Source organism: Phasianus colchicus, chromosome 4 (genome assembly GCF_987193195.1).
Source record: "Phasianus colchicus chromosome 4, bPhaCol1.hap1.1, whole genome shotgun sequence".
NCBI lineage: Eukaryota > Metazoa > Chordata > Aves > Galliformes > Phasianidae > Phasianus > Phasianus colchicus.
The window spans coordinates 37,161,750-37,180,680 of NC_143439.1; the positions used below are offsets into that span (position 1 = coordinate 37,161,750).

The 18,931-nt window shown below is 36.9% G+C and overlaps 1 long non-coding RNA gene across 1 annotated transcript; it reads left to right on the forward strand.

The window, feature by feature from the left end:
- Positions 1-8,892: 8,892 nt before the first annotated feature.
- On the forward strand, positions 8,893-15,524 carry LOC149918184 (uncharacterized). The gene is made up of 3 exons (XR_016466426.1): positions 8,893-8,976; positions 14,966-15,113; positions 15,409-15,524. It is a non-coding gene; the product is annotated as an uncharacterized LOC149918184 (long non-coding RNA).
- The last annotated feature ends 3,407 nt before the right edge of the window (positions 15,525-18,931 follow it).

Consider the following 18,931-nt stretch of genomic DNA (forward strand, 5'->3'; position numbering starts at 1 on the left):
TGTAATTCTGAGCATTATGTAGGGTCCATTATAATAGGGTAAGAACTCTGAGTGACCAAATTCTGAAGCTGTTTTTTAAGAAGTTGTGTGTTTCTAGCTGGTAATTCTTCCTTGAAGAATGAAAAAAAAAGTTCTAAAAGTTATGCCCCCGCCCATTTTAAGAAAAGGAATTAAAAACAAACCTTCTTACCAAGCAGTGGTGAGAGAAGCATTTCAGTGTGCATATGTTGAAATACTTATGCTTTGGTAGGTTTAAGAGCTATTTCTTGGGCTGACAGTGGTGACATGGAGAAGGAAAAGCAGTCCTGCTGGTAGGAGGGCTGAGTTTGTATGTATTTCTGTATAAAACATTTTGTACATGTGCTGGAGTTCTGTGAACAGATGTCTTTTTTATAAACCTAAGTACAGAGAGAACCCATAAACACCTGGGATGGCTAGCAGATGGGCGTTTAAGTCTTCATTCGTGAGCTCCTCTATAGTTAGTTGTCTAATTGCTTTTCTCAAGTTGCAGCTAATATATTTGCAAATGTAATTAATTATACTTAAAAATATATACAATAACCAGTTTCAACTATATACAATAACCAGTTTCAATTGTTTGTCCTTTTTTCTTCATTTCTGGAATGTCAAAGTACAATGCTACTGAACTGCTATCTGGTTTATTTATGGACTGCATTATGACTCCATTCTGGTAATGATGTAGAAAGACATATGTAACCTAATTATTTCTCAGGCTAAGTAAGGAAATACAGAAAATCGATTGCAACTAAATTAACTGTTATAGCAAGTGGTGGGCAGGACGGGAATACCTGGAGAGCATGGCTGGTGAGAAAGATAGCCATGATTTTTATACTGCTATTTAATATCAAGAAATGATCCCATTGACATTCAGTAGCATGTTTGTATTTCTGAAGAAGGTTCTTAACCTTACTAGCTACATGAGATACTTGGCAAACTTCTGGTAGTGGGTAAAATTGTAATTTTCACTTCTGAGAGAGTTCTGGGTCTACAAAGTGCTTCAAGACCAGCTTAGTGGTCTTTCCATCCTTAATGATTCTTTGATTCTATGATTCCAGGATTCCTGTGTATATGCCCTTTCCTGCTTCCTGTCTACGACAGAATCAGAAAGGAGTTCATGACCAGGTTGAGTGGAGCTCTGGACAGCCTGATTTAGTGGTTAGTGACCCTGCCTATGGCAAGGGATTGGAGCTTGATGATCTTTAAGATCCCATGCAACCTAAGCCATTCTATGATTTCTTCCAGTTTCCTTTTCTGTCAATGACCCTTGGAACTGTAACAAATCCCACCTTTCCCTTCCTTTTCACAGGATATATTGCCCTATGGATAGCACTTCTAACTTCATTAGGACAGAGAAGAGAGGCTGGGAAAGCCACTATGATGACATTCAGGATACAGAATAAAATCAAAGTTAAATACAGCTAAATAGCTAATAGAATCAGGCAATGATTAAGGTTGGAAAGACCACTAAGATCATCTAATTCAATCATTACCCCCCATCAAATCCATGTTTCTCAGAATTTGTTTTTGTTTTTAAAGTGACATCTGAGATGTAGTCACTGGGAAGTTTGAGTAAAAAAGAAGACTGAGGGAGAACCATCAGAATAATTAATAATTATTCATAGCTGGTGAATGGTTTCCAGGATAAATGGTAGGGAACAGATATGTCCATGACTGTGAGGTGAAGCCACCTGAATACACCTTACTGCCAAACCTTCTGGCAGTAAGTAGTATTAAGAATACTTGTTGTGTTCACTGTGAAAGATTAAAAGCTCACTATATTCTGGGAATAGGACTACTAAGGTGGCAGGCTGAAGATCTTAAGACGTAAAAGATATTAGATCAGATAATGATCTCTACTTTAATCTAAAACATAAATGCTTTATTGTGGTCAAACTCAACTTTTGGATTCAAAATCAGTATCAAACAGATCAAACTCAGAGATATTGAACAAAAGTAAAAAGAAACTTAATCCAAAAGTCTCTTTGAATAGGTAGCTGGAGTTTCATAGGGCATCTCTGCATAGCTCTTTGTGATGCTGTGACAAAAAAGTAGTTCAAGCCCAGAAAGTGACATAAGCCTTTCAGAATCCACAGGGATCCATGCCACAGCCAGTGCTTTTTCTGCAGGAGAGGAAAAATAACTGCTCAGGAATAAAACTGACAAGACTAACTTACTGAAGTATTAGAAATGAGAACTGTGACATTGCTCAGTTATTCTCACAGACCTCTCAAAAATAAGAAAAATTCAAATGTTTTATTTCCAGGTCATTGTTTGTTAATTCTGTAACTTTAGTGATGCATTAAGGGTAAACAGCGGTATTTTGTGAGACTTAGCAGACTATCAGAGTATCAGCACTCACAGATTCAGGTTTTTTTTGTAGTTATAAAATATTATATCTATATAAAATATTAATTTACCTTTATTCTTAATGGTCAGTTAATTACTATAACCCCAGTTTGAGAAGAAAACTGCTTGTTTAACTTTGTTTTGCTAGTCTGAATCTTATGTGGTTACAACTACTATTGAAAATAGTAAAATAGGGAAGTTTGCTTTCCAGAAAACTATCAAAGAAAATGAAAAAAATGTGAATGTGCAAGTCAGCATACAAAGAAAATGGGCAGGCTGAAAATACAGCAAAATAAAATATATTTGAGCAATAGTACAGGCTCACTGGTGAATTAGGGTAAAAGATCATTGATGGTATGAACTGGATGGTTTGAGAAGAGCTGCAGGAATTCTGCAGTAGACAGTTACAGATTCATCTTTCAGGAGGATGAATTTATTCTTCCTTAGAGACTCCAAATCTGTAATACAAGATTTTACATTCTTTTAGAAACTATTTAATGATAGCTAAGAGTTAACTCTGAAGGCTATTGTTATCTACAGATGTATCCCATCCGTCCTTGGAGTCTACTAAACTATTAGTTTCAGTGATGTGTTGAATAGTTAGATAAAAACTGCTTTAAGGATTGAAAGAAAAAGGAGAACCCAGCCCGTAGAAACTTAAGATGGATCATGGTACTTACCTGACTCATAGCAGCACTTGAAAATAACATCTTATTAGAGAAAATATAACTAGGGCTCAGCACTCCCCCCCCCCCCCCAAAAAAAAAAAAAAAAAAACAACCAAAACCCCCAAACAAACAAAAACACACACACACAAAAACAAACACATCACACTCCTGCAATGATTGCTATAGAATTTAGATCAGAAAGAAAAAGTTAACCACACAATGAGGTAGTTGAAGAAAGATACTGACTTGCTAAACTCTGAAACAACCCCTAGTGTCTGGTACCAGAGGAAATGCCCAGCAGTGGCTGCCCATCAGCAGAGTGCTGCTTAGGGGAAGGATGTGCTGCTGGCAGTGAGTAATGTCACACAGTGCCCCAGGGGCTGTGGCCCTGGCAGAACTGGAACTCAAGATTCAGGAAAGGAGTTTGACTCCAGGCAGAGCTGGCAGCTATCTCCTGTCCCTGGTAGAAGCAGAAACCAGTCAGAACAAGAGATGATCCTTGAATATTTCCTCTGATTGTATGTATATCAGGCTAATAATCACTATTAGGTGGTACTAATGCAACTACACTGCAGTTAGCAGCTGTGATTCCCATAGGTGAAATACTGAGTGAATATTCTGCAGAAATTTCTGCTCTTGATTACTTCAAGCTGTTTACATAGAGTTAGATGTGAAATCAAAGGAAAGAAGTTGATTCTGTACTGAACTTTTTACCTGCAGCCATTTGGTGATGATAGCGCACACTCATTACTCAGGGTAAAACTTCTATAGCTTCATTTCTATCATTACAAAGAAATACTGCTTTGCTTCAGATCTAAAGAGTGGCATAGGCTTATCTTCTTTTGACAAATTTTCCCCTGAGTGTAACTGCTTCCTTATGCCACTCACCACTGAGCTACCTGTATTTTTTTCTCTTCCGTTTTTCTTTTATTTTTTATTTTAATTTATGTGGTCATGTGTGTTATCATAAATGACCTGTGCAGTGTATTCTGCAGTTTGTAAGATAATTTTTTACAGCAATTTAAGTTGTTGTGCAACATCACACAAATAGGGTTGACAATTTTCAGATTAGTCTGTTCCTGTAATAGAATAAATCTGAAGAATTTTGATAGAATAAAACTGTGTTCTTTAGTCCCATTTCCAACCACCAGACTTCAAAATGTTCTTTTCTGAAAATGTTTGCTTTCAGCACTGACTCTCCAGGCAGCCTTATTTCTGTCTCTGAGATGGGGAAGCTAAAGAGTGGAGAAGGGAATGGTCTAAAGTGATTGAAAAGAGTCTGACAAAACTCAGCATCAAATTTGCTGAGCTTAATGACAAAGGCTGTCAGGGGAGTGGCGAGGGGGGCAGAGGGGTGGGACAAGTTCATGGATGTAGGATGTAGGCATGTAGGTGTTGGACAGAAAGACTCAGTTCTGTAATCCAATTCCTGGCAAGAAACATTTTATATATCTGAAGCTTGTAATAGTTCCAAAACTCTTTAAACTATCTAATTAAATAGAAGCCATATCTGTAGAAAACTGATTTATTTTATTTTATTTCATTTCATTTCATTTCATTTCATTTATTTTATTTTATTTTATTTTATTTTATTTTATTTTATTTTATTTTATTTTATTTTATTTTATTTTATGTCTGTACTGTTGCCAAGTTTAAGTAGTGAATATGGAGACTTTTGTGGAAGCATGAAAGAATTCAGTCATGATCTTATTTTAAGCATTTGTTACTTTGAAGATGTAGTTCTTACATTGTATTCGCCTAATACAATTCACAGTGGACAGGGAGACATTTTGCCTGTATTATAATGGCTTCTGAAAAATCAGATATCTTGGGCTGTTTTGCATCATTTTTATTTTATAATTAATCATTAACTGTTGCTCTTTATAAAATAAAAATCAAGCACAGCGGCTGAGCTATTTGCCTTTGAAAAGCTATTATTATGCACACAGCATGCCTTTCTTCTTGTCACTAATAATATTACAAAGATGTAAGGAAGGGAAATGCTGCAGTGACATAGTGTCATGTCCAGTACAAATGAAAGTGCCGTAAACATTTGAAAAACATATGAGTAGAAAGGGCTTCATTGACTAATGCTTCCATTGGGCCATTACAAAGGATGATTCTGAATATGAAGTTTGTATACATGGATAGAGGCTTAGGAAATATTTCTACATGATTTTCAAGTGATGTTCTGAATTTGTTTCTCTTTACACATTGTCTGTTTACCTGCACAGTTGCTGTATTTTTGTTCCTCAAAGAGAAGTAGAAGTATAGGAAGAAGTCATTAGTGCATACATTGTTGCAGAAAGACCTGAGCTGCTGAGCATCTGCCCTAATAATGTCAGTGCCCACTTTGACCTAGTAAATAGGTGAAACATTACCACCCATAATGTTCATAAGAGCTGATATAAGTTCTATCTCACTTAACTGTTCTGACCCCATGAGAAATATTAGTATTTAAAATACACAGGAGAGGCACTAGTCTGAAAATCATACAGTATAATAACATATGAGCTCCCTCCAAAGTTAAGTCACAGTCCATTATGCTCAGTAAGCTGTCTCCAAAGAAGTTTTGGAGCTGGGTGAAGAAAAGAGAATCTGAAATTCTCCTTAGGTTGACTATACAGATGAATCTTTTGGGAAATGGAAAGAAAGATTCTGAGGTAGTCAGGGCAGAAAAAATTATTCAGAGAGGTCACTGGATTTGGAAGCCTACATAAAGGGATATGTGGATAGGATGCTGAAGGCAAGGTACTGCGTGAGTTCTTATGCTAGCTCCTTCCCTAAAGGCTTTTTCTGCTGCTCTCAAACTGATGAGATATGGACACCACAGCCTACCTCTCTTCTTGAATGCCAGGCAGAGGTGACCCCCCTGCAGTATCCTCCCTCTCCCTTAGAAGGCCCCTCTGCCCTCTTTGTCTTTACCTGCTGCTGGTAGTGGGGTAGTAGCCAAGCTGCTGTCACTTCTGGAGGTACATGAAAAGGAACTGAGGAACCACAAAGGGTTGGTTTTTGGGTACTCACTTTGCCATATGTTGGCAACATATCTGTCTTCTCCTTGCTCGTCTGAACCTTAGTGCTGTATAACTTGCTTTTCTCAATTATTTCTTTTAGATAAAGGTGGTACACAAATGAGTGTTTGTGACCTGCAGAGCAGCAGAGGGAACTCAAATACTTTGTTATTAATAGTCCATCTGCACACACACATACAAAATCCAAAAATCTATTTAATTTTAAAATAGCCTAGTCTGTGTCTTTGTCTGCTTTTTATATTGTTAAATAAGATCAAAGTGTGATTGATAATCTGCACATCCAGATCTAGGCTTCTAAACTATCCAACTGCATCTGCAACCTTGCATGAGAACATCCTGTCATCAAATGCCATATCTTTTCAAGATATGCTCATATATCTCTAAAGCTCTCCTTGGTAATTAAATGACTTTATCACCATTATAACAAATGCCACTCATAATGTTAATGAAAGCATTAGGTTAGTGTTTCAATTGAGAGCTTAGCAGGGGTTGTTAGTGTATTTTGGATTCTGTTTTAAATTCTTTGCTTTTTTTTTTTTTTCTTTTTAATTGGAAGCCTAATTTGAATATGGAATATGCAGACTTTCAGAAGTCTCCTAGCATTTGAATATCCAAAAAGTGGCCTTTTCGGATTTTTTTTAAACACTTTTAGTACAAAAGTCTATCAAGATAGTGCATACAGAAGATGGATAGCGAGAACTACAGCATCAATACATGTTGCTGGTTGTAAGCTTGATAGCTGTTAACTTACCTGTATGCATTTATCTTCTACTCTATTATTTATTCATCTGAAACATATTTGAAAATCAAACAGATGAAAAGTAATATAAGATAAACTAGGCTGATTTATTGCAACCAGAGATTAGAACTGAGTAAAATACCTGTAAGACCAGAGTGTCTGGCTTTTGATGGCTTCTTCCATACATGAAACATTTCACTTAAAAGCATTACATGAACTGTTTAAGACTAGCTAGCATTTCTACCCCATAGCATGTTTAACTTATTCTTCCAAGTGTGCACATAATAAATATTTTGTATTTTAAACTCTGAGTCTTTAAATGATTAAAGGAAGGAAAAGAGGAAGAAGGGAAGGAGGCAAAAAATACAATGCAGGTGAAGATATTTATGCTTGGCAGCTGTGTCCTGCTACAAGTATGACTGAGGTCAAATAGTGATGAAGTTGTCTTATGTGTCCTGTTATGCTGAACTAGTAAAACTAGTGGAGTTTCAAAGTTTCTCATCTTCTTGTGTTTAAATTGTAATTGGCTTCATTCAGCTTAGCTCAGGCCAAGAGAAGTATTTGAGATATCCATATTTCTCAGCTGCTGTTTAGTTTTGATCTGGGATATTGCCATTGCTGCTAGATGTTGCATGAAGGATGATAAGTTGACCTCTGTCTGAATGGCTTTATGCAGTGAAGGGCTCTTACCAGTATGATTTGCTTTCACCTTGCACTATTTTATCTCTATTATATTGTAGTAAATTGACAGGGAAAGCTTTGTAGACTTTTATTAATCCTAACAATGAAGGGCCCTGAATTGAAAATCAACATTAAGTGATTCAAGCTGGATTTCTTTTCAAACTGCTGGTTACCTGTAATGTCCTGTATTTGTTTCCTGTATTTAATTAGCTTGTTTCTTTATATAAGGAGTAAAATTTCACGTACAATACTGGCAGTGTGAATTGGCTCTGTTCTCTACATTTCTTTTACCTCTTACCATGTCAAGACAGAGCTGCTCTTCACGGAGCATTGCAGTCTTAGAAATACATCTTCAAGATCACCAGTAACTCTACAGACTCTTGATGACTGGTTTTATTATAGATCTGGGTAAGTCAGTAGCTGTACTGCGTGCTCAGAGATCTTAAAACATAAGCCAGCTTTTCTGTCTGAGTAAGAACATCAAGGAAGCCTTTGATGAGACGACCATAGGTTACAATGGCATTTTTAAAATTCAAGTTCTATGGCTGAAGTTCTCTATCAGGATGTGGGAGCACTATGATATCTTTTCAGCATTTTGCACTTAAACCTTCAGAGCTTGGAAACCCTATCAGCAGTAAGTAGAGTAGGTGGAAAAAGTTGTCTCTCCCCAATTTTGTGAAGTCCACGCCGGGTTCTATAAAATATGTGAGTATTTATTGGAGAAGTAAGAGCTTTAGGGGATATATAAGGGAAATATCTGGGTTCCAGGCCCCGCTTCCTTCAATATTTAACTATACTATACAGCAAAAAAAAACCCTGACACATCTCTTTAAACCCAATTGTTAGAGATAATATTACCACTATGTTGTCCCTGACTTACCAAATCATTCCTGTTGTCACTGGGCAAAGTAACACAGCTACACTGCTTTTGTTATCAACAGCTGCTCACAAGAAGCATCCTGTGGTAACAAGCTTGGAGAGTCTTGGGTTGTTTCTAATATTTGTGAGAAGTCCTTTACTCAGATGCTTGCTTTTATGAACTTTCACTAATATTTTTCATCTCTTTTTCAGGATAGAATTGTTTCTGATTTCCCAATTTTAGTGATGGCAAAACTCTGTAGACTATTCTATCAAGGAAAAATATATTTTGTTATAAGCTAAATCTGTTCTATTGTGTTTTGTACTCACCTCACTTCTTTTTATCTCCTTTGCCAAATATGACAGAAATACATATATTCTGGGCCTGTATCAAGATTAGTGCAGTCTCTGGGTGCATCAGGATTCTTTGTATCATTTACCTCATTTCTGTAACTCACACGCTTTTTATGAAATTTAAGAAGAGACATTCTCTCAAAGTAACTTCTATCTTTTTTTAGATCATAAATGTGTCTGGAGAGCTGTGTTCCTTATTCCTCTAAAGATTTATAATATTCCTATTCCTACAACTTGAATTTCAAGTGAAGAGAAGATTTACTAGCATTCTCCAAATGTAAGTATTTCATAATGTAAGGCTTTTCCTGTCCTTTCAGGTTACTATGGTACTGATGCTGCTTTAAGTTGTGTTTGTTATTAACCACATGACTTTTTTTGTGGTTGGAGTTAGCATGAACAGCTTGAACCTTTCAAGCTATGTTTAGTAATAACTAGTAGTAAGAATCTGTAACTTCGAATATCTATTTTATATGGGTATATTAAAAAAAAAAAAAAATTTGTATAGTTCAGATTTTTCTCCAAAATCTGAATAGATGTATCCAATAAATGTAACCTATTTCTATCAGTTCTCTGGTACTACATAAAGCACTCTTTCTTCAAAGAATCATAGAATCATTAAGGTTGGTAAGAACCTCTAAGATCATCTAGTCCAACTGTCAGTCAACCACCAATATCACCCACTAATCCATGTCCCTAAGTACCACATCTAGAAGTCTCTTGACACCTCCAGGGATGTTGAATCTGCAGCCTCCATGGGCAGTCTTTCCCACCATCTGAACACTCTCTTGGGGAAGAATGTTTCCTAATATCCAACCAGAAGCTTTCATGGCACAACTTAAGGCCATTCCCTCTCATCCTATCAATTTTTTTTAGAAGATGATTCTCACAACCTCCTCTAGTGTAAATAAATGACTGATAGTAATTAAGCGTACTTTGAAACAAGATACCTTTCAAACTGGTATTCACATTCTTTTGTTGCGGTTACTTAGAGATTTTTCTTTCAAAAATGATCAGTATGCAAGGCCTTAATATGGCTTTAAAATGACATGATCTCAATAGTGGTGCTCAGGAGTGAAAAATGGAATACTGTGAAAAATGTGAAATGCTGAATTTCCAAACAATACATTCATCTAGTCTAGAGAACATGTTTGTTTCTGAACGAGGAATCAAAGTGGTTATTATTATTATTAAAATCTCATTCTAGTTTGGTTTGATGCAGACTATAGTTATGGAGTTTTAGAGATTTATTTTTTAGTATAAAAAAGAAATGAATGAAGTAGCTCTAAGATTGGGGTGGCTACTACAAGTAGAAATGGAAATACTGTCATCATAAATCAAGCAATTATGATGCAGAGAGAAAAAAACTGTATTTTTCATGTCAGTGAATCCTTTTCAAGCTAACGTAAATGTACCCCCCTTTTGTGAAAAAGAATTTGTTTTCTTTGCATTTTTTAAGAATTGAGTTTGAATTGACAACAATGCAAATGGATTGAATATTATCTTGAAGAGGAGGTGAATGTGTACTGGGAAGTGAGCAGGATATCTGAAAGCAATGCTATTAATCTCCCAACTTCTTAGAGAATGTCACTCATCCATCATCAGCAATTTTTATGGTGTAAGATAGATGTTGTCATTTCAGTGATTGCATTAGCTTAGTTACTCTTCTGAGCATTAGCCAAATTCATCATTTAGTTTGCTTAGGAAAATAGGTTAGGGACTACCTTTTGTAGGATATACCAGCAAAAACAATACATGTTACATTTGATTTTGTTTATTAACTATCTGGACTGTCTACTTCTTCACGCAATTTATGTTATGCTGATTCCAAAATTCTTTGCATTCTGCATGCCATATATCCTGTGTTCAACACCTTCCCCTGCCTGGACCACAGGTTTTTGCCCACCTTTAAACCTTGCCACTTTTATTCCCTCCGCCTACAGTTTCCAGGCTAACATGTTGCTGGTATGGGGAAGGGCACAAAGATCAAATTTTCTCAGTGTGAGTATTGTAATGGTCACTCAAATTTACTATCCCTGTTATGCTGGGTGCAGTTTCCTTCAATTGTGTGTCCATCCTTCCCCTTGCCACAAAAGGAGCAGGTATCCAGATGAACAACTTAATTTCTGGTGCAGTTTCAAAACAGACTACCTTAAACTTCCTTAAGGTAGTCTGATATGGGTCAGATATGTTGAAGCACTGAAGTAACATAGGCTTAAATAGAAAAACAAACCTTGGGTCGGGGCAGTCTTAAGAACCAGGATGGACCCCAGGGCAACAAGCCTCACCTAGCATCTTTATCAGGACCAGTTTGGAAACCAAGACAGGGAGGCCACAAAAAAACACCGTGAATGTGTTTGGCTCCAACTGGCTTCACAGGGTCACCTGGCCTAAATAATGCTTTACGGATGCTCAGCATCTCAATGTAAGGGTTGAGGGAGATGCTTCAGGGTTTTGTCTCTGGAAAGTAAAGTTTTCTCCATCCATCAGCAAGACCCAGATATACCCAAGTCTGAAGCTGCTTTGACACATTGATTATGACTTTTAAAAGTCCTCGACTCACATTTGAGTTTCTCCATCTTTAAGATAGAGATATCTAACAAAAATCCTCAATTACTTAACTTCCTCTAAAAGGTTTGAGACACAGTTAGATGATATGCATAGCACAGATTGAAGATGAAAAGCACAAAAGAAATGCTAACTGCTGTAAATATTAGTCCATATGGGAATGAAATGATAGTAAATAAAGGATAAATGTCCCAGACATTTAATAGATACACTATGTGAAAAGCTTAATATCCTTTGAATGCTTCAGAAATCAGCTTTCGGTACTTCAGAGAGCTCTGGCTCTTTGTTTCATTTTTATCCCCTCAGTAGAAAGTGACAACAAGCTGAAGTATTATTCTAATAATCTTATACTACTTGTTTATTGTTGCTTATAAAAGGGCTTCTGGATAAATGTTCATTGCTTTTTTATTTATTTATTTATTTATTTATTTATGTGGTCACAGCTAATATATATCATGACTGTATGGATACAGTAAACTAGATGACCCATTTAAAAGTTTTGAAGACAATCTGAAAAGGCACAATATGCTGGAAAGTAGCATATATGCTGTATACTACTAAAGGAAATCTTTTTCTTTTGGAGGAGAATGGTGACATTTCCCCATGCTACCATGTATTTGTAGCACAGTTATTTAAAGGCTGCATTGGCCATATTCATTCATCTTTCCTCTTGGGTCAATTATGCTGTTTGCATTCAAATCAATCCCTTAATCAAGCCCATTGATAGTAGCAGCAGTGCAAGAGAGATATTTATCATAGAGATGTAATGAAGGCACTTTGTTCCAGTGCAGCAGGGTTTAATGTAGTGCTGCCACAGTGGGCCATTTATCCATATGCATGTAGTTTATTTTCCTAATCAACAGTCTCAGATGCAAGCATGTTTGTGTCCCACTGATGGGGTTAGAGGGGCATGATACTAGCCTACCAATGGCTCTAGGATTTTCCATTTCATCTCTTGGCATTGCTAACTACAGGAAGTTTCAGTAACTATTCTTGTCTAAAGGTTATATTGACAGTGATTTCAGAAACAGCCTCAATTCCGGAAAAACTGCTTCTCATTCCAAGGGATGCTTTGGGTAAAGTTGCTAGTGAGAAAGTTGTCGTATGCATGATGATGTGAGAACGTAAAGAGACAGGGTTTATGAGGAAATAAAATATCTCCTAGTAGAATGAAATATGTAGCTAGGAAAAGACCAGTCATATCATCTGGATCACTAATACATTTTCAATTTGAAACAAAAATATCAACCTGTAATCTGAAGATAGGACTTTGGTATTCCCATTGTCTTACATGAGAGATGAACTCGGGTTTTTCTTTTTGGCAAGGTCATTGTAAAACTTTGATTTCTTTATTTGTTTTTAGTTATAAACACATTTGTAATAGTTAGCTCTTGAGTAACTTGTTATGAAATTCTAACAAAAATGTGCTTTTAATTGACCTTGAGCAACAAAAACCTGTGGTTTTAATAAAATCCAGGTAATCTGGATGTAATGAGCTGAAGCAAGTGGAGCCACAAAGCCAACATGCCTTTGCTGTCTTCTGACTCCTTCCGTTCTCTTTGCAATGTGTGCAGAAGACACAGGTCCAGTGGATTAAAGACAGAGCCCATGCATCTTTTGTGACAGCTCTCTCCCAGTTTTCTGACTGAAAAGTGCAATGCAAGAAAGGCATGAGGAGGAAGGTGCCTTTCTCCCAGTCTCAGCTGAATGAGAGCAGTAACTCTTGCCTTCAGCCTGTGCACATAATGAGGCTAAAATATCTTCCAGTTTACAGTGCTCATCTTTTCCTCTCTCTTCTTTTATAAAAGATCTAGTTAAACAGGGCTTCCTTGGTTGTATCCTCTAGCAGTTAGCAAAGTGTAAGTAACATTAACCAGTAAATTTACGTTTCTTTTAAGGGAATTCAGCAATGTTATTTGCAATTTTAGCTGCTAGATAATGGCATTATGTACCCAGATTCCTTTGTGTCCTTTCAAAATATTCACGTGCAGCTTTAATACAGAACATTTTACACTCTTTTGTACATAAAGGTTAATTATAATTAAAAATATTCATTTTAGACAAATACAGTTCTGTGGAAAAAAAGACATTTTCATCGTAGAAAAACATGTAGCTCAATTCTAGAAATATGGTACTATTCTTCAAAATAATGTTGTCATGTATAACATAGAACACAGGCTTAAATGGATGTGATGAACCTGAGCTTACAGATATTAATTCCAAAGAAATGAACATTGAAACAATTTATTTCTGATGATTCAGTTTATTAGCACATATTTCTTTGTGCATCCAAGCCTCAAATAGAGCTGTATCGAGGTTGTGTTCATCACTTAGTACACTTAGTAAGCATTCTTTGAACTGCCATTCAACTCAGAAATGCTCTGTAACTGCCTCAATTTCAATTTCACTTTTTATTTCAATTTGCCAGGCTTCATATCCCCCACCCTCACCCCCCCATCTTCTCTGGGGATCCTGCACAATCTAAAAAAAAAATCCATTTTATTGCCCTGGTAATGGTATTATTTGAGACTACCAATTGGTTAGGAGTACCTGAAGTAAAATTTTAAGTGCTGAAACTTCAAAACAATTGTTAACACATTGCAAAGAAAAGGCTCCCTGTTTGTTCTGTTTCAGATTAGAGCTGAAATTCTGCTTATTTTAGATTTTACTGGCACTTTTCTGGATTTAGGTTTACATGAGTAGCCCAAATTTAAAAACATTTCCAAATCAGAGATATGTACAAGATTTCTGCTGAGGCTAGCTCAAATAAAGGGGATGATTAACCTGCTGATGTGTATTTTTATGGGGAACAGACAACAGAAACAAATTCCCCTGACAACTTTTTATGACAATTACAATATCAAGTAAAAAACCTAGACACTGATGTGACAATTGAGTCTGAATTTTCTGATCAACGGGACAACTCCCTACTGTCTTAATGGCAGATTTTCCCCTAGTTCTTGTGCTGTAAACCAAATAATGAGAAATGTTATATTACTTGCAAAGAACACAGATGAGAACTGTTGGGGACCACGATGTCTCAGCTACAACCTAGTGACCTAATACCAGCAAGTTTGCTAAATGGACCACAAGCCAACTCTAATAAACAGGTTGGGACTGCCTGCTGCCTTAGATTTAAATGTAAACCTATGTTCTACAGAACTACCAGAGGAAAAGAAATAATTGCCGATAGTGACTCTCCCTGTAGTGCCAAGTACACTTAGCAGGTCTGCCAGCAGAAAAAAAGCAGTGTGCTTTTTTTTGGTTCAAGTGAACAGAATCATCATGTTCTGCTTCCTCAGAGCTGCTCCTTGGTCCCCCTCACGCGCTTTCCAGACATTGCCATGTTCCTGCAGTCCTTTCCTCCTGAGTGTCTGTAGCAACATAATACAGTTGGGGCATTATGGGACAGATATGCCTACATTAGATAGAGATATGAAATGCTCAATGAGTTAATAACAGATGACTCTAACATGGCTCATGGTTGGGTGTTTTGTGAACACATCTCCCATATTCCACACTGCTTAGATCTCACTTCCATGCTGCTGCAAAAGCCTTTGTAAGGTGTATCTTCTATTACTGAAATTAATGTCCAGTTAGCTGAAAAAATGTGCATGTGTCACTCGTGCTCAGATCTGTGGAAATTTCTAAATGCTGTTCGCTACATTAATGTCAATTTAACTCATAAATTGTTTGACCAGGAGTTAAGTTCTCGTATCAGAAACTGCAAGAATTATTGAAGTCAGGGGGACCTGTGCATTTGACAACACATTTGGATTTCTTGTGGCACTACTTAAGGAGAATAAAATTTCACTTTCAGCTGGATAATCAGACAGATTTCAAATATTGGTGAGTTAAAATCACAATTGTTCTTCAGAATATCCATTCTTAATATTGTTGGGCAGAGAAAATAACTGGGAGTCATTAGCTCCTACTGAACGCCAGGGTTTTGTAATGTGAACATGTAATGCATTAGTGGATATTACATAGAAGGCATTGGGAATAATATTGTTTTAAGTCACTTTTGACCTCCCTTTACTGTGACACTCCAAGAATAATTTGAGATACTTTGATTTCTGAGCTGTGGTTGCAGGCTGTTTATGCAAAGTAAATAACCATACCTCCAAATGCTCCTTGATTACAGAAAGGAAATCAGGACAGAAGACAACAGCACATAGTCTGATTCTCAGCAAAACATAAGCCATGTCACAGCATAGCAGGGGAAGGCTTTGGTGGACTCAAATGCAAGACCCCCTGCTGCCTAAGGTGGGTGACAAGAAACAGCCAGATCACAATGATAACTAGTGTGAGAATATTTTTAAAATAAATATATAATGACTGTGATTTTTGTGACCTGTGGCACTGAGCTGTCTAGAGAAGAAGCCTCAAATGATCTCAGTCGCAGATGGATGGCTGTGAGTGGAACTGTGGTACTTGGTGCCTCTGAATGGAGCCTACCACTGCAAATGGGACTGATGGAGACACGGGATATATGTGGAATAACAATCATTTTTCATGTTCTGGTGCCAGTACACTACAAAACAACAGCTGATTGACCAGCTTTTTTTCCTCTAGTATACTTGGTTTGTTACCAATATTGAAATGGAATGCGAAGTATTATAAATGGTGGAAAAATATGTATACTAATTTCAGTTCACACTTCTGATACAGATAATGAGAGCAGAACTAATAATAGTACAATGCATGAGCTTAATATTCTCCTATTATGTTAATCGCCTCTCACATTTTCATGGGCCATAAATCAAATGTTTTCTGCACCTTTCAGACAACAATGTACAAAGCTGAACAAAACCATGGGGACTGTAAGAATTTAAAAAGAAGTTACCCGATACCATTAATACTCTACCTACTTCACAGTAATTTCTTCTTTATAAAAACTCACCTACTGCCTTTTTTTCCATGAGAATTAACAATTTTAGCTTATCCTGTTTACCATCAGTAGAATAAACCAATTTTCACAGTACAGAATAAGTTAAGAATGTAAGTAGGTTGAAACTACAGAAGTTTAAATAACTGACTTTGAAGGTACCTAATTACTGATAACAATAATGCAGTGTGATTTTCAATTCAAGAAAATGTGGTGATAAAATTTAGGGGGAATTGTCTCTTTAAGAAACATCTCAGATTGTTGTCTTCAGTTAGTTGTTGATGCTTAGTCCAGGATGAATTGTGACTTTATACCTTAGTACACCTTAGTACATACTGTCTCATCACTTATTTATTTTCTGCCTAGAATTAAAATCTGCCCGTGCTGTAACTGCTGCATGCTCTTCTGCAAAGAGATCATTATCAGATAGGAGCACTGAGCACCCAAACAAGTGCAAGAGTTCTGATGTGCCAAGGGGGGAGGAGCCTGGGCTCCTGTCCCATCAGAAGCAAAGCTTAGGACCTGTGTACACAATTACGCTTAAAATGGAAATGAGTGCCTCCAAAGAGATGCAGATACCTACAGATATTTTGTTAGGGTGAAATGGAAATTAGCTGAACGCATGAAGGAAATACCATATCCTAACTTGAATTTCAAAGATCAGATCTTTGCTTTGTGAAATCTCTCAGCCACACTCTGCAAGAAACTGGGAGAGCAGTAGAGAAATCTCACTATATACTTGATCTAATTCCTACACTTCTCTGGGTAGACTTCCCTGTGATTTAGAATGATTTTTCTCAGATCTGCAGAAAGAGTGGAGACTTTCCTGTCCAAACCCCTTTCTGATCTCCTAGATGCTTTTGGAATCTGAGAAAGCAAGTCTTCCACTTCACCTCCCCACTGAGTGACATTTACTTTAGTTAGCTTGAAGCAAGTTAACGTCGGTAGGCTTTTGGTTAATAAGCTTCATTGTACTTCTTTATGATGTTATTGCTCTTAAGATATTTATGCACCTGCATTTGGTCAAAGCCCTGAACTCTTCTGTTTCAAGGTACAGCATTAGCTTCAAAACCAAGTTCTTCACTGTTTTAGAAGAAACATTTTAAGTCATGTTTTTCCAAGAAAGAAATGAACTCATCACTCTGTGGCTAATAGTGTAGGTCACATTTCAATCGAAATCCTACTACTATTGCTTTAAAATGACACAATCTGTAAAATTGCATTTGAATTGAACCTTTGATATTGAAGGGTGCATCATCTCTACTGACATAAATGGAAGGAACATAAGGGGAGTAGGAAAAGTTTCACTGAAGGAATGTGTAAACATATAGTAGTTTTAGAGAGAAATTGTTAAATATCTTCACTTTTTATTTTTTTTTTCAAGGAGACCTTTGGTATGGTTAAGGAAAGCCTGGTACTGAGATGTTTCTCAGTTCTGTTTCCAAAAGTTAGACCTAACAGCAATGTCTCTTCTCAGGTTTGTGGTCCCTTTAGCACCCTGAGGCTTACAGGAACAGTTACACAAGCCAGACCAGCCTTGATGTTGATGATGGCTGGTGCTTCTCCAGCATATGGTTTTCCCTGAGCAAGTGCTAATGTAGAGCAACTAGCTCACTCTGAAATCAAGGTTTCACATATTGCATTTCTGTTTATCCCTGGGGAAAAATCCTTTCTGTTTACCTGAGGTATTAGTTACTTCCCTTATTTCTAGAAGGGTTATTACAGTACCCTTCAGTAAATGTTAACTATCAGAAATAATTAATATCAAGCCCAAGAGAGCACCTGGGGAAAATGATTCATGCAGTGTTTCTGGCTAAATACCTTCCATGGATAAGGAACAGGAAATAAGCTACTCATGCTACAGCAGTCATGGGTCATTGTTTGTTTTAGGAAAGTGCTATAAGGTTACTATATCTTTGAGATGAATCTTGGATGGCATTTTTGTTTCTCAGTACAACAAATCAATTTTCAGAAATGCTCACTAAGTAGTCTTTGTCAATGGAAAATATAACCTAACATATTCAAATGGAATAATCCAATTTTTCAATATTTACCATTTCCAAAGAATCTAGCAATAGGAATATTTATATTCCTGTTCACCAACGCAGATGAAAAAGTTAGACTGCTTTTAAAATAAAATTAATTCGTATCAGGTATATTGTTACATGTTCAGTGGACAGATTTCTGTATTGACACTCAAGGAAATCCCATAAAGCTCTGCCAGGCAATGTGATGTCCCCTGTAAGGAATTCCTCCTTGCTGTGGAAAATCTATTTTGATTGAACAGGGAAACATCCCCAGAGAAGCCATTAGTTGAGTTCACCCAGAGGGGGACAATACAGGGCCTCCTGGTGTTCTGAATCTCAAACCCTGCAGTAACCTGTGGCAGGACAAGGGCACTCACCACCATGCTGAGAGCCAGGGTAATGAGCCACTGGGGCACCAGCAGTTGGGCAGCAGGGAACTTCTTGAATACATCTTCAGTCAGCCAAGGAGTTTGTGCTCTGCATCTCTCTATGATGCATAGTCATGATTCAATGGCATTGTATGAATAAGGTCCAACGACTCCAGATGAGATCACACAATTTATTTAATGGAAGTCTCTTGTGCCTTGTAGATGCACATATACTTAGGCATAGATGCTGACATGGTTCTGAAGAGTTGTTTAATACATTCAGATGAAAGCAGGCTTAAAGATAAAAGGTCATACATAGAGTTGCTCTCCCCTATGTAGTATTGTCTATTTATTCTGCAGTTTTGATTTGATATTGAGACTTAC